Source organism: Stegodyphus dumicola, chromosome 4 (genome assembly GCF_044657685.1).
Source record: "Stegodyphus dumicola isolate Sdum_Otavi_A_Nest chromosome 4, ASM4465768v1".
In the NCBI taxonomy this organism is placed as follows: Eukaryota; Metazoa; Arthropoda; class Arachnida; order Araneae; family Eresidae; genus Stegodyphus; species Stegodyphus dumicola.
Window position 1 is genome coordinate 197,007,831 of NC_140771.1, and position 13,889 is coordinate 197,021,719.

The 13,889-nt window shown below is 32.0% G+C and overlaps 1 protein-coding gene across 6 annotated transcripts in view; it reads left to right on the forward strand.

The window, feature by feature from the left end:
• The window catches only part of LOC118190303 (nucleoside diphosphate kinase 5-like), a 599,363-nt gene that overhangs the window by 334,829 nt on the left and 250,645 nt on the right, over positions 1-13,889 (forward strand). For 2 of the 6 annotated variants that reach the window (XR_015040848.1, XR_015040851.1), the window contains exons 1-2: positions 657-917; positions 6,504-6,637. The exons of 3 other annotated variants lie outside the window; for them this stretch is intronic. The gene's annotated coding sequence lies outside the window, so the exon portion shown is untranslated. Of the gene's footprint in view, positions 1-656; positions 918-6,503; positions 6,638-13,889 lie in introns of those variants that run through there. One more of the 6 variants, XR_015040852.1, reaches the window with a different exon arrangement.

Consider the following 13,889-nt stretch of genomic DNA (forward strand, 5'->3'; position numbering starts at 1 on the left):
TTTTTTTTAAAAAAAAAAGTTGGTTAAAAATGTTTGTTGTTTGAATTATTAGAATTATAAATATAATAATAATAATTTGATTATTAAGCTAATAATAACCACATTTTTTTTTTGTTAAATTTAATTCTCAGAATGTAATCCAGCGTGGTTAACAGCCTTCTTCTTATCTGTCAGTTAAGCCTAAATTTAGAATAAAAATTCCGACAGTCGGGAATGAGGAAAACACAGATAAATATTATAAAACAGTATATGGAGATTTAGAAAGTAACTTAGTTCAACAGGAGATAATTTAAACGAAGTCCTGTACTTTTGTGCATGAACATGGTTTTAAAATATCATGGATATACCGTGGCATTACCGATATACGTGTAAACCGATGTTTTAAAAATTCATTTGAAGTAAAGTACAATCTCTTAAAATTCTCTCGCGCCTTCAGTGATGCATTTTTAAAAATCCTTAATTCTAAAACAAGCGTTCATGCACCTGTAGAATCGTTAAGATCTTTCTGCCCGGCTTAAGCTTTCTATCAGATCTCAGTTCCCCCCCCCCCCTTCTTTGCATCTTGACCTGCCACTCCTTCCTCCAACTCATCCCCCCCATATGGAGATCGGCAGTGTGACTCGCGGCGTCCCCTAGCGTCGGCGGTTCCACCGGAGCCTGCGCAGTGGCGCAAAAATCATCCAGTCTTGCGCGAACCTTCCATGTTCCTGGTTTCCCGCCCGTTTGTAAAGGAAACTATGTGTCGATGGAGTTGCAAATATGTGTAGCCATGCCGTCATCTTGTGCTGTGCAGTATGATTACGCGTGTTGTTTTGTGGACCGAAAAACTGCGTAAAGATGATGTATGTGTGTCTGAAGTTTCTTCACATAACTTCACTATAACTGGAATTCTAAAATTTCTGTGCGTGTGACGGACGGTAGGATGTCTTTCTTCTTATAAATAAATCATAAACTCTTCGGTTAATTAATTCGGGTAACTGATTTTCATTGCGAAGAAAGATGCTATTTATCATATTCGTGTTAAGGTGAACGTGGCAAAGTGAACATGAAAAGATGATGATTCTATTTTGATTTTTGTTAAAAGAGAAAAAAATACAAGTTTTATTATTTTTTTTTTAAAGCGCTTAGTCTGTATTTTACATATGCTTATATGTATACCGATTTTTTTGGTAGGGAAGAAAAGAATAGAACACAGAAACCAGCACTTAATTATCCTGTATTAAATTAGTCAAAAATTCAGCCTTAGATCTTGATATAATTTTATCCAATTTGCATGTTTTCCACAATTAGTGATGTCTGCTCGTTTGGAGGACAACACAAGCACTTACATATGTAAATTATTCAAATGACATTTTCAAAATTTATAAACATATATAGCAAACTTAGACCTAACTTAATGTGATTAAAGGTATTACGGGTAGGCGTGTATAACGAGAACAAGCGCAAGCGTTAAAAATAAGAGTATATTATGGATCGATAGAAAATTTAATTAAATAAAAATAAAGTGGTGGGGAACATATTTTTTGGCATGCTTTGATTCCGGTATGTAGTATTTCTTTATTTTTATTTTTTTTTCTTCATATCTGCCTGAAGGTGTGCATATTTCTGAATTTTAAATTTGTTATTTTTTTTTTTTTTTTTTTTTTTTTTTTTTTTTTTTTGGTTTAATCTTTCTTTGATCCATAACATGACTTGCTGTTTGTGCTTAATCTTTCATGTTAAGTAATTGGTAAATAGGTATACCTGTAAATTTTGTATCTCTGTGTAAATGGTAGTGTGTATAGGTATAAATTATTTTCTTCGGATTGAAATTTAAACTCGCATGTTTAAAGAGATTATAAATTATTATTATTATTATTATTATTTGACTATTTTCTTCGGGCACTTGCAGTGTATGTTTACTTTTCTTTATAAGGCAAAATTGAAAAATAAGTTAATATATTAATGCGTTTAAAAAATGTCCAAATGTAAGTGGTATAAGCTTTTAACAATAATTAAGATGAATTGTAATTTGATTAACAATGCTAGTGTAGGATTCATCACGAAGATTTAACAGATTTTGTTTTACTGCTTCAAATCCTCATATTTAGTTTATCTTACGAATCCTGATTTATTGTAACGTTTTGTTTAAAATGTGATGAAGATTTTCCATATCTGGAATATCACGTACGAAAAATAGTTTTCACTGTACATTATTAATAAATACAGGTTGAATGCTATTATGAAAAATACGTGGATACATTTTCCTTGATGCCATTTAGCTTCGTGTTCTATTCTAATATAACATTTTCCTAGAATTGGAAAAATATTGTTCAGGTAAAAAACTTTGATTTTCTCGAAATTTCGGTGGAATTTTTTTAAAAAATATGTATGTAATATAATGAATTTTAATAATGTAAGTGTATATGTATGTCATGAATGGTCTCTTAAATGAAAAGTGTCAGCTTAATGTTCTAGGAAAAATATTATTTGATTTAGCGATGTAGTAGTAATATCTTTAATGTGCAACGAAAAAGTTATCACATTATCTTAGTCCCCCCTACTCCCAAAATTAAGTATGCAGAAAAAATACATCATAAAATACCTTATTTGTTGATATTTAATTTCTATGTGTGTATCAAAAATTTCAAATTGCAAAAACCTTTAGTGGTACAGTTTTAAATAGCTACATTTTTAAGTAAATTATACAAGATGAATCACTTATTTTTTCATGATGAACGGTTCTTTTCCACCCAGCTTTAAAAAACTGGGAATACTTTCTCATCGGAAAAAGTAAAATGGATGTAATAATTTAGATGCAGAAAAATTGGTAAATTACATAATTAAAGGGCTTAGGTTTGTTTGATTACCGCAAAACACATGATGGCTGTCCGCCTAAGGGGATGGATGCCTTTGTGAAGGATTTTCTAAGGGAAACTTCCTCGTATACACGTTACACATGAGGAAAACCACGAAAATGCAACCAGCCCGTTCGCCGGGATTCAAACCCCGGACCGAACTAATAGCGAATTTACCGCTTAGCCGCTGGTAGGTCTTCAACATACTCGTAGTTTATATATTTCATCAAGGGTAGCAGAAAATAGGTATGGAATTAAAGATCTAGAATTTTCTTTTCCTGTAAATCTCTGATCACATTTCAGATTTTAGATTGTTATAATGTAAATAATTTATTGTTACCTTATTTTTTACATTGCCTTTTACTAGATATTATGGACGGAAATGTCTAAAGCAGATATCAAAAGATTAGGTTAAGTAAACTGAATATAGCAAAGCTATGTACCTAAAGGGAGGGATGCATTCCTAGATGACTTTCTAAGGAGAACCGATTTGTATTTGCGTTACATATAGGGAGAAACCATAAAATCCAATCATATTGCCAGCTAATTCGTATGGGATCAAATCGGGGTCGAACTTCCAATATTTAGGTGTTTTAGTCACTCGGCTACTAGCGGCGCCAGATGCCAGATGGAAAAATTAATGTAAAAATAATACTGTAAACTAATCATAATTGGGTAATGGTTAAGAAGAATGAGTAAAGATAAAGAGGAAAAGAAAAAATATGTACCTCAACAGGACCGGATTTACATTTGACGAGATCCTAAGCTATTTGAGATATGGGGCCCTTTGTGAGGGATACGGGTCAATTTTTTTTATGCGGGATATGGTATAATTTTTTGGGAAGGGGCCCTAAGCTATAGCTTGTGCAGCTTATATGTAAATCCAGCACTGTACCTCAAGTGTTTAATCTTAATTATAATGCCATATGCAGCGGTTCTCAATCTTTTGACTAACGCGTACCACCTAAACAAAAACTGAAAACAAAAATCGAAAAAATTTAGTATCACCGCTACATTTTATAATGATTATTTTTCAGTTTCTCATTAGAAATATATATAATATTTTTTTCTCCCATTTGCCCAACCTATTGACTGTTTGTGTTAAATATGCACAAAAAATAAATAAATAAAGGTTTTATTTGAAATACCTTTAAATTTCTTCTCTTTCGTTTCAGCCAGAAGTTAACAAAGGGTGTTATTTTTAATTTTCGGTTAGAGTTCGATCACAGGAAATTTCTAATAAGTGTTCTTTTTCTTTATGAGATAAAATTTGAGGTACATTTTAACAAAATGGATTTCTAATCGAATTTTCGTTTTCATAATCCTCGGGAAAATACATGTTGAAATTATTTATCAATGAAAAACAGTGATTTTTTAATGTCGGATGCTGATTCTTTTATTTACAATTAATTTTCGGTTAGAAAGCTTTGTAAAAGTAGTAAAAAGCTTAAAATATTATTATCTAATTCTTTGACTATTAGCTCGAGTTTTATATATATATATATATATCATTCCATTTATTTTATTTCTAATGGAAACACTTTGTCCTTGTAATCCTAAATTTAATTAATTTGACTTTCCAAAATATGCTAAAAACACCAACCATAATTCCACTAAATAAATTTTTTTGCAATTCAGATTTTGAATCACAAAGGAGAATTTGAATTTCTGAGCGGAGATAAAAAAGGCGATTTAAAACTTTGCTTCTAGACCACCTTACTTGGAAATGTAACAATAGCGTTTCATGTTCATTGCCCATATCTTGGCATAAAATTGTAAATATTTCTGAATTTAAAGCTCGACTTTTAATAAAATTAACAATTTTCAAAGCTTGATTCAAAATGTTTTTCATGATTTCGGGGTTTGTTTTGGCTAATAAGCTTCGCAATGAATGGAGCAGTAAGTAAATTTAATTTCAGATGACACTTTCTTTATTTTAGAAATAACACCTTAATGTTTTTCCTGTTAAAAGCCTGCCACTGTATACGAGCAATACACTAATATGTTCCAGGGAATATCATTCTCAGACATAAAATTGTCAGTTACTTCGAAAATTGTATTTGCAGTTGCTCTATCATGAAGAGATTCACAAAATAAATATTCTTTGACAATTCGTTTATCTTCTTCGAAACGTATGTAAACTAATAATTGAACAAATTCGTAATATCGATACTTTCATCTAATTATAGTTTTTGAATAAGCGTCTCTTTTATGGAATTTGCCTTTTCATGAATTCGTCGACTTGCTGTATCATTTGATAACGGATTATTATTAAGTTCATTACTCTGTTTTTCGTTCAATAATGTTTAAACGATATCTTTAGCTGCTGGTAATACAAGGTTTTCTCCAACAGTGTGACCTGCCCAGTCTTGGCAATTCTTATGCTTACTAGGTACCTTCCAAAACATTTTCACTTGAATAATAAAACCTTTCATTACTTGTTTGCTATTTTTGATTTCTGATAATTTTCTCTTAAAATATTCTTCGAATTTATCCTTTAAATTGGCATGTTTAGATTCAAGATGTCTTACGAAACGATGGTTTCATACTTCGATTCGATAATAGTTCACGACGAACAATACATTGAGGTTAAGAGACCATTTCATCTCCATTCCAAGTAAACCCAAATGATAAATAATTTTCATTATATTTTCTTTAAACAATTTTTCATTTCTCTTCAATATTCTTAGTGCTAGTAGAATGTTCTGGATCCATCAGATGTGAGTCATCTTTTTTAGGCTTAGTAAATCCCAGCCATTTTTCCATTTTGGAAATCTAGGTTTGTTTTATTACTTTTCAAGAATATTTAAATGCATAATATATTGCGAGTTCTTCAATAGCAAATGGCGATGAAATTACGTAGAAAGAAGACAAAATACCTGCTGTTAAGAGGCAACAAATCGGCTTAAAAAATGATTCTATTTGAAAATAGAGCAATATGATCCTGGTAATGGTGGTGATGTGATGTGTAGACATGCTAATAAATTGATCAACTCTAAAAGAATTATGGCGATATTATTATCTTTTTATAGAAACTTACATTTTTATTTCCTACTAAAATACAGCATCCATTTCTTATTACTCCCGTTAAAAACATCATTTATGACAAATTTTGTTATGTCTATGGCTAAAAGAATACTTGTGAAGATAAAAGTGGATCATTTTGAAAAAGTCTGTGAGCAGCTATTGACCTTGAACAAAGCTCAGATCGCATAAATTTGCGAGTTGTTAGAGAAGAAACTTAAACAGAATGTTGAGGTATTTAATTTTTTAATTTAGTAGTTAAAAATACTTTGTTTCTTTGCGTACCACCGGTTGAGAATCGCTGCCATATAGTATTATTATGTGACATTCTTAGCTGATTTTAACTAATATATATATATACTGATATCTTAGTCCATATTTTTGGGCCGCCCCCTCGTTGTTCGCAACTCAAAATAAAAATTCAGAAAGAAAGCTAAATTTGAAATGCAACCTTCCCTAGTCTCTAAATAAAATGCAAGGGTAGGTGACATTTAGAGCACGAGTTAATTATGTTAATAAGTAAATTATATTAATTTTATGATAAAAATATTTAGTAAAGAATATAATGCTTTTCTTAAATTGTCTTTACATAAAATACTTATTGATCTACTATAAAAAAAAAAAAAACCTTATACTTTTAAGGGTTCCTTGCCTCGATAGAATTAGAAGGTCACTCGTCTAGATACTGAATCATCGAAATGGAAACGAAGAAAGTGGGGAAGTGTGCTGGAAACAAATGCCTCCGTTCAGCGACGGCTCCAGAGAGAGAATTCCAGGTAACAGTGCAGAAATTAAGCCTAGAGACACTTAAATGGCTAGGAAACATACCAGTGTCGGGCAGAAACAATAATAGAGGAAATAATATACCAAGCAAAATACAATATACAGTTAATTACAGATTAGGTGACGAAATTGTAGTTGTAAGTGCGCAGCAAATTTGCACACGAATCGATCATCATCCAGACCCCTTAATTAAAGACAGAAGAGTAATTAAAGCTAGAATGATATTCTAAAATAAATTTCGTTGCTGATTAGTGAAGTGCCATTTATGTGTGTAATGGTTATTAAGTATTGTGTATTATAGGGTATATGTGTGTGTGCATACCCATACCACGTACATATATATTGTGATACTTCTTTGGTGAAATGAAGCAACTCCAATGATGGAACACAGCAATAACTTTTATTTAACACTAAAAAAAATGGCGACATACAAACAAGAAGAGAAAACATATTCTATAAACTTATTTAAAAAAAATAATTACATGCTTCTTGCGAGAAAATGCATGCAGCTCTCGAGCCTGCATTTCAATATTGCCAGTAATCTGTACATTATTTATTATTCATCTATTTCAAATGCACGAGAGATTAATAACGATATTAAAGCTGTTACAACCTCTCCCCCAACGGAGAGACTTTTTCCGAAGGGAAAAGTTCTGTAAAATTTGACAGTTTAATAAGCTCGGCTTGCTCATTTGCTTAAAGCGAAAAGGTAACTTCTCTCATAAGTTTCCAAATTTCAGGCCGAAAATTTTAAATTTTAAACAAATATTTTTACACCACATTTAAATAGCAAGAAAATGGACAGTGTTCAAATTAGTCTTCTTTTTTTTTTCTTGACGGCGCCTAGATCTCTTCCATGGTGGACCAGTTCCTCGCCTATAATTCACAGCAAAGCCTTTCCTCAGTTCCTCTGTGCCTTTCCGATAATATTCAATTCCCATTTGCTTTCGGCAATTGTTTTCTTCGTCTATTAGTAGTGGCTTTGATATTAAATCGAAAGACGAAAGATGATGATAACGCTGCGTTGCAAAATGATTCTCAATATTAATTTCTTTATCGTTTTTCAAATTTTCGTGAAAATCTTCTACGTTTAATTCCGGTTATTTAACTTCTTCTTCAAAGATATCTCTGGATGCTTTATTTTCTTCCTTCATCGGTTTCAAGATCTACTCTTCAGCTGTTTTTCTTTTCCTTTCAGCTCTAGTAAAAACGGCATTAAAATAGTATCGCTAAGTTTACGTTCAAGTGATGAACTAATAAAATAAGGCAATTCAATATTAACAGGAAGTTATGTTCAGTGATGAACTAATAAAATAAAGCAATTCAATATCAACAGGAAGTTACGTTCAGTGATGAACTAATAAAATAAAGCAATTCAATATCAACAGGAAGTTACGTTCAGTGATGAACTAATAAAATAAGGCAATTTAATATCAACAGGAAGTAATAATCTGGTATCACTAATATTACGTTCAGTGATGAACTAATAAAATAAAAATGCGCACGATTATTCGATCTCGGTCGGTGCCTCCAAAATAATTAAGACTGTGATACTTCTTTGGCGAAATGAAGCAACTCCAATGATGGAACACAGCAATAACTTTTATTTAACACTAAAAAAATGGCGACATACAAACAAGAAGAGAAAACATATTCTATAAACTTATTTAAAAAAATAATTACATGCTTCGTGCGAGAAAATGCATGCAGCTCTCGAGCCTGCATTTCAATATTGCCAGTAATCTGTACATTTTTTATTATTCATCTATTTCAAATGCACGAGAGATTAATAACGATATTAAAGGTGTTACAATATGCACTGGATCCTTAAAAGTCCTTAATCCGGCTTATATTTTCCCAACTGCTAGTCGTAGAATTTTTTCTTTTTTTTTTGGGGGGGGCGAATTTTTTAAACACTCCTCCGGTTATTTATATTTAGGAAAAATTTTCACTCTTTAAAAAAATTATGCACAAAAAAGCTCCCATACGACAAAAACTAGAGATATTTAGTTTCAAAATTTTGCAGTATTTGATGTTATTTTGAATTTGAATTAGGGAGTCCGTTAATAAATAAATTTTAGTAATTTGAGGGTGATTTTCTTCCATTGCCATTCTCCTTTGTGATGTATTGGTGTATTTATTTATAATTTTGTTATTGGTACTCCTAAAGAACTTTCACGGAATTAATTGTCAGTTTTCGAAATCTAAAAAAATACGTTGCTTTTTTTCTCATGAAGTTCTCTTACTTAATAATCATAATCTGGCAGTAGTAAAAAAATTCAGCAAAGTACAAATATTTTTAATTTTTAATTAACACAAATAGTATTATGAGTTGCCTATGTGCCAGCATTAAACCCAGCCTGTGTTTTCTAGAACACTAATTCTATAACATTCTGTGAATAAGATCTCCATTTTGAAAAATTACATTGATAATATTTTTCACAATTATCTGAATATAAATGCTTGTCACATAATCTTATAACATTAGAAATTATTTTCTAAATGATACTTTTAATTTCGTACAGATGCAACCATTTCGCTCTTCCAATTTGTGTACGACCACTGAATATGATTCCTTATTTTAATATCAGATATCTCGCTCTTTTTTTTTTTTTTGTATTGTAGTCAAAACATTTTGTGTTTTATTTATTATAACAAGTACAAAATTTTCTTAAATATAAATGTAGGGACCGGAAGAATGTGTAAAAATTTAGATTTCGTTTTTTAAACAAAATTTATATTTTCAGTTTAACAATACAAAAGCATGAGTCTGCGTCATTTATGAAAGTCTGCGACCGACGGTTGCGAAAATAAAGGCCGAGTAAAACAAAATTATTCTTGATATATATCCAGATAGTTTTTTTTTCAATGTCTTTCATAGTTAGCGGAAATTACGTTTAATTTTTAATTTTTTTTAACTCTATAAGAAAAAATATTTCCTCCTAAAAGGCAAATTTTTATTTACTGTAAAATGATTTTTGAAAATGAAGCACGATGGGGAGAAGCGGCTGGGTATTCAAAAATAATTCGTTTGTGAAGGATAAAACTGAAATAATTTTATTTTTAAGCGATAATGATTAAGGAGAACTGACGATTAAAATAAGTACAATGTAACCTCACGTAATGAGCAGAATTTGCTCTTGAGTCTTATTTGTAATGCGAAACGCTCATTAAGCGAAAATTTTTTTTCATAGAAATCAATGTAAAATACAGTAATGAATTCCATTCCGAAAATATACTCAAAAATCCATAATAATCTTGTTTATAATACATACTTTTTAGAAGAAAATTGTCTAAAAACATTTCATTTTGTCTCCGCTTCTAAATTTTTCGAAAATGAGACATCGTTAAGTAAATTTGTAGCACGCATAGCTGCTGCCGTATTAGGTCCATTGCTTGTCAAAGCTTCTTTCTTCCATGCAGGAGTAATGGTTCTCTTGATGAGCGCTTGTCTCATGATTTGTAGGTCATCTTGTGAGGCAGGCAGGAGTGTTAGGTGTGAGACTTGTCTTTCCAAAACTCTCTGGAATGAAATTGATTTCATAAGTTACCTCAAAACAACGTTTGAAGAGCACTTTAGTTTAGAGCATTTTAAAATTTAAAATGACTTGGACTGTAATAAAGGAGGGGTTTTGGAAGGCAGAAATTGTGTCTTGATAAATTGAAATTCTTTCAAGGAAGTCATCTTCTACTGCAGGAGCATCCATAACAGACAAAGCGCAGAATGGCAAATTCATCGCCCCGACCAAATACTTCAGTAATCCAATCTGTAAGAAGTCGTGTGTCACTCAAAACTTGTTGCTAAACTTCCGCATAACATTTAGCCTGATCTTCTTTTGTTTTGTACTTAATGCTTCTTGAAGGCTCGTGGAGTGTCCGAATGGGAAAGGAGCAGCTGTTTAATTTTCAAATCGCCACTTGCACGTAACAGCAACGTGAGACTGTCTTTCATTGGTGTATGTCCCAGTAATACTGCCTTCTCCTCATCTGTAATAAAGTTCATTTCGATATCGTTTTCTAGAAGACACCCATCTCATTGCAGTTAAGAAACCTGCAACGGATAACCCTCAGAATTCACAAGCTTCTAGCTGCTGAGCTAGCAGTTTCTCTGAGGCCTCACAACGTTGTGGATGGCTGTTCGTCTTTTAAATTTTTCGAATCACCCATATGGCTTGCCTTGAATACTTCCGCCGATGATCCTATTCTATTTTTAATGAAGTTAATAAAAATTAGTTTCACCCTTCACAAATTATGTTTTCGTTAATAGGGTCGCTTGCGTTTTCTCCTCTTTGATGCAAATGAGAAGCAGAACATTGTCGAGAATACATGGCCATTACGTAGAAAATCTTGTAACACCCTTTGAAGCATCAATTTTCTTAGCCTTATCCTTGTTTTTGACGATAGTACAAATCTTTGAAGTGAGTCGATTACATATGTAATCTAAGTCAGCCACTTTCACATCTAAATCTCACTTTTCAATGGTTTGCCGTTTGACTTTTGCAATTTTTCTACTCTAACGTCTGTCTTCTTGGTACATTTTCTTTGGGGGAAAACGTATAAGCATGCTTAAACTTTGCACTAAAAACATAAGTAATAAAATCTTAAATACAACTTTTACAAGCAACATATCGATGACAGAGACTGATAGCCCGTATGTGACGCCATGGTGTCTCCACATCAGTCAATCTGCGAAACATTTCGCCTCATTTTTTGTACACTTTGTTTTACTGTTTTTGCGAATCACTCGTTATGGGAAATGCTTGTTAAACGAGGTTTGATTGTAGTTGAATAATGTTAGAAGATAGTATTTCATACACATATAATAATTTAATGTATCTTAAGAATCCATTTTTTATTGTAGAAGAGCAAAGGAATGGGATGTCTGGAAAACTTACTTTATGTGTAGTCGCACGTTATTTTCTAAAGTTTATTATTAATACTGAGCAAATGCAGTAACCATATTATGAATGAATACGTGCAGAAATTGATAAATATTCATTCTATTTTGAGAAATTAATAAATCTTGTGTTGTTAATCAAAATCGTTATCATAATTATTTTCTTCATTAAATTTAATTCTATTAAAATTGTACCGAAACGTTTTTCAGTTGGTGATGTAGATCTCCCCGAAGCCCTTCACATTTGCCTAGTTAATGATTTTAATTCCAGCCGTCGTTTTCCCAAATCATTTTACGTTGCTTCCTTGTTTACTTTTTTTTTTTAATTAAAATTTTATCTCTTGACGTATTTCTAAATATATCGTGGCACAGTTTTGTTTCGTGAAAAAGCGGGATTACTATCAGTCTGCTCTTAAAAACATAGATTTTTTTCCCTTGTAATAATAGCAGTCTTAATCTGCTTTTCCCGTTAATTTTAAAGTGAATCAAATGTGAAATTGTGGTTTCGTTTAGTTACGTAGTAAAATGTTTTTTATACTTGTATATTTATTTTGCCAAATACTACAAATCGCGTAGCATATGTAGGTTAATTAAATAACAATATAAGGAGGCGAAGATATGTATAATTTTTAACTGCTACTAATCTCGCGTGATAAGAATTGTCTTTTGGGCAATTTTAAATAGGTAATGCAGTAATTTATTTTTCAAAACGATATGTTACTTATGTCTAAAAAATTAATACTTTTAGAGATGGTACTTGTCCATATTACCGGCAACTTCCAAGGGAAACCGCCAGCCAAAAACTTTCGCCAATTTTCAGTACTATACTTTTAAATGTAATAACAATAATAATAAAATAAATAATGGAATTTTAACGGAGATTGGTAGAGAGGGAAACGTATTTTAATTAGTTAGAAAAACAAGTAAATTTGAATCCAGAAAGGGGATATTTTAAGTGGAAAAAACGATTTTTTATTTTTACTTGCTGTTATGGTTATGGGTTTGCTATATTGTTTGTATTTAAACGCTGTCAAATTTGACAGTTAATCGAAGGTCATCGGTAAAACCGACAAGAACCTTAGAGATTTCTGAACTTTCCGTAATATTCCCACAAGTAGTATAATGTTTATTTATCAGAACATTTAGTTTTTGGATTATTATTATTATTTGACTTTTAAAGTCGTTACAAAATTTGCTATAGGAATTTCCTTAGAACTCCTCGTAAATCAATCACCTTATCTCCTTGTAAATTAATTAGTAAAATTAACTGTTATAATTAAAAATGTGTACACCTACACCTACGAAATAAAAGTATTAAATTGTAACTTTTTACTTCAACTTTGTCAAAAAAAGAATCGGAAACTTTTTAAGATTATTTAAAGCTCATAATGATTCCTAGTGTTCTGGATTTTTCTTTATCCTCTTTCTTCTCTGTTTTTAATGGTGTCACGTGAGACTATCCTAGGTGCGCAATTGAAAGCTTTAAGCTTCAATCTAAGGCTTTTGCATTAACTGTAATTAGCATATAAATAGGTTCTTTTTTATTATAATGTTTAATCAAAAAAAATTTTTTTTTAAAGAGCTAATGTTGAATTATGTGCTTCACACACTGTTAGTTCCTACTGCCACGGTCCCTCCAGATAAAAATACGCCTATTATCAGGATGAACAGAAAAACAAGACTCGTCAGAAAAAAGAACATTGCTCCATTCATTTCTCCTCCAGTTCACATGCTCTGTTGCCCACTCCCCGTGGTCGCGACAATGCCTTGATGTTAGTCGAACACATACCATCGGTCGGCGAGCATACAGACCTACACCATGGAGCCGGTTTCGGACAGTCTGAGTTGAAACAGTGGTGCCAGTAGCCCAGCGAAGGTGTTGTTGTAGATGAGTAGCATTCATATTTCGTTGTCTCCGAGCCGTTAACACTAAATAACGATCTTCATTGGACGTTGTTGCCCGTCTACGACCTTGCCCTGGTCTTCGGCCTGCACTTCCAGTTTCCAAAAAACGGTTCCAGATCCTGGAAATCACACTTTGTGACACTCCAATGGCTTGCGCTACTTCGGCTTGAGTTTGACCCCCTTCTAACCTACCAACAACTCTCCAAGCTTCTGAATCAGTTAAATGACTTCGCTGAGACATCGTACTCATCGGAACAAAGCAATCACTGAATGCCGATCATCCTTGTCTTCATTGTCTTTTATACAGTTGAAAGTCAAATTTCATTCGCTGCCGCTGAAGCGACGTTTTTGACGTCGAACTCAAAATTAACATACTCCACAGTTTGAAAATCAGAAAAATTTGCATTTGTGATACTCTTCTTCCATTTTCGGCAAAAAAAAAT